Genomic DNA, 3,480 nt, shown 5'->3' on the forward strand with positions numbered 1-3,480 from the left:
GCGAAGATTCATGGAAGTGTTTTGAACTTGGGCGTATCTGAAGTATTTAAGCTAAGCTTATGTGCGGAAAATAACTAAAATGTGTTTATATAGTCTTATTCTAAGATCCATAAATTCATCGAAATTCATTGTATTAATTCTATCTAATATCTAACTAATTAACTATAATTTTCTGCTCTGACGCCATCACAACACAATTTCTGAATAACTTGTTTTAACGCCCCAATAATTATGATCAAATTAATGTCTGTATGTGCACTGAATTTTATGTGATCGTACATTGCGTCTCTAAGACAAAATAATTACGCTTGTTTCTGGCATTGAAATTCATGCGCATTGCAAGTTTTCAAATTCCCACCTAGAAATTTAATTGCAGAACGCGACATGCCCTATATGTTGTCATTAGTCAGTGATTAATTTGTCCTATTTCTACGAATTATTGTATACAATTAATTACAATTATAGCCTAATAATAAATAATTACATATTCATAGAATATATTATTAATTAAATTCAGACTTAAATTGTTGCGTGCCAGTAGCCATAAAGTGGTTAGTTATGTAACTCCTATATTACTTCTGTTACTTGTTTTTCAGTTGGCTGTTCAGACTGAAAACCAGCTGCTGTGCTTCAACGTTTGGCCCATTCAATTCAGCGCCATTTCCGGCCTTAGAACACTTGACGCAGATGTGTTATGTGCGGAATAACAGACCTGATAAGTGACGTGTGTCCTGGTGCAAAATGGCTGCTGTGCATTATGTTCTAACAGAAGTGAGTCATCATCCCACCGACAAGTGCTCTGCGATCATGTCATGAAAAGGCGTAATATTAATTCCGTTCATTATAATTAAGATACGGGCCACAGTACTGGTGGAAATAATATATTTCATGCTAAAATATCAGTTTTTCACAGTTAATACTTATAACAGCACAGAAATGCACTTACGTTGTCTCAAACTGATGACTGACAAAGAAAAGTATCTACAGTAAAGAACAAAGTATCTATGGAAGGTCCAATTATGGCAACACTTTTATAATAATCAAGAACCAGTGGATAATAAACTGTAGTCTGTGTCTATGTTCAATGGCATACAAGTTCAATATCTCAAATGGCCAAAAGAGGTCACTTGTGTTACAGTTTCATTTGCAGTCGCACAGTATTTGCACCCCTCATATCTAACATTGACCTTCCACTATAGAGATCTTTAAAATCACTTCAAAGGTCACGTGACCTGCTAGTCTCCAAGACAACCAATCTATAGTTAAATCTCACCAGCACTGCTAATAAGCCCAACAGCAATCACACACCACATCCTCATAAGCCCAAGACAATTACAAACCTTTCCTAGGATACAGCATGGCAATTTATACCAAACCATGTTTGTTTATTATGGACAGAGAACATAGATCAATGACACCACCCAGGCAGAATGCATTTTTAAAAAATATAACAGTAATTACAAATATGAAGCAACAGTGGTAGTAACAATAAATAGCTTGATGGATGCTGGATATCCAAAAATGGTTAAGAGAACAGATGGCAGACTGTATATTTTGCTCTGCATCCCGAGTTAATATTTTGCAGCTTGAAGGCATTCAATCCCCCAACGCCAGGAGCTCAAATTCAGAGGAAAGGAGGATGTGCTTGAAACGGTTGGTAATGAAGAAGCGGAGGCACATTTCTTCATCCCCCAGCTGAAGTTTATAAACCTTTGTTTAAGGTGCTTTCTTTTTTTTTTTGCAACTATTTGCCAAAAATCTGGCAGTCAAACAGGGAAAGCATGCGACACAGAAATTGCACACTCACACCGAGCATTGTTCTGAGGTAATAATCTTTTGACCTGAGCTCCACAGTTTATTCGAAGCCCTTTGTTGAGATTGGTGCAGGCAGAATATTCCGGAGCTTTGGGACAATGGATCCACTCGGCACGATTCCAGCAACGTGATGACATAGTTTTTGAAGAGAGGGAGGGAGGGAGGGAGTCAAATTCCTGTAACCTGATTTAATTCCCTTCTAACCATATTTTAAATTAAAGCAATAGAGTAGAACCTTCTAGATTACAGCAGGATATGATATGACAGGAATATCTCCTGATTTTGTTCAGCATTCGTGCCAAGGAAGTAGGAAAAGTAATTCAAGTGGAGGGTATAACATATAGAACTGCGCTGCTATATGTTTCTCACACACGCACACACACACACACACACACACACAATTCATTCACCAAGCCACAAACTGAGTTTTCCCTTTTACTAATAGGCCTATCAACATACAAAAAAAAAAAAAAAAAAAAACACCACTAATTAGAAATTTAAACACACCCACTGAGGCATTCAGATGTTCTTGTCAAAAACAAAAAAGGGGCATGTGATCTTACATCATCACACTTCTGGCGCTGTATTTTATTTTCGACCAGCTTTCAAAGTCAAACTTTCCAGCGGATGCGCTGATATCGGCAGCCAGTGTTACCGGACTTCGGAATTTGTCCCTCTCCACGTACTTGGCTCTCGAAAACCGGCGCCCGCCGGCAGGCGCGACCTGTTCGCCATATAACCTTTGCTTTCCGATAGAGAAATTGATGGTGTCACCGGAGCTTTGTATCCCAACCACTATTATTGCGGATGTATTTGTATCCGCATAGTCGCGTGGTACAGCGCAAGAACAAGCACGAGGTGGTCAGCGCCAGGAGCGAATAGCGTTTGCTTAACACACAATTACGATAAAAGGTTGAAGTCAACATACCAGCGGCCCCCGAGGACCGTAAACTACGCTTGCGTCTTCCATGACCTAATTTGAGGGGCAAAGAGGAAGGTGTACTAAAATAATTATGACAGGGTAGTCAGGGTACTTCCCAACCCTACCCTAACCCCCCCCCCCCCCCCAACTAAAAGTAATCTTAACATGTCCTCCCCTCCGCCAGTAGTGGTGTCTAATCCTAAAAAAAATCGTAAGAATGGATAGCATCATACTAAACACCGCCATCAGATGTCGCTGCTGAGCACAGACGAGATGACTTGCACAGTAGCGTTGGGACTGGTGTTGAAATGCAGTTGTGCATCATCAGTTGCCATGTCCGACATTAATCCTTTGATATTGCATCACAGAAATGGAACACCTAGTGATGTCTTAATATTTATCAATACCAGCATTTATTTAAGGTGAATAACTGTTTGTATTAATAACCAGAATAAATATATCCACAAACAAATAATTTTTTAAAAATGCACCACATTAGCGGCACAGTGGCTGGAACCATATCTGGTGCTTTAATCTTTTCTAATTCCACACTGTGACCCAGTTTAGGTCTGTGCGCCGGAGACACGGTAATTCTTCCAGAAGGCAACGTTGCATCCATGTCTGTCCTACAAAGGGAAACCCAAACACACAGCCGGAGGATCTGTGTCTCTGCAAAGCTCTGCCATTTTGATTTTGGCAGAGATCACACAAAGAACCTGAACGGAAATCAAGCTCGCTCGCGG

This window comes from Anguilla rostrata, chromosome 9 (genome assembly GCF_018555375.3).
Source record: "Anguilla rostrata isolate EN2019 chromosome 9, ASM1855537v3, whole genome shotgun sequence".
NCBI classification, from domain to species: Eukaryota; Metazoa; Chordata; class Actinopteri; order Anguilliformes; family Anguillidae; genus Anguilla; species Anguilla rostrata.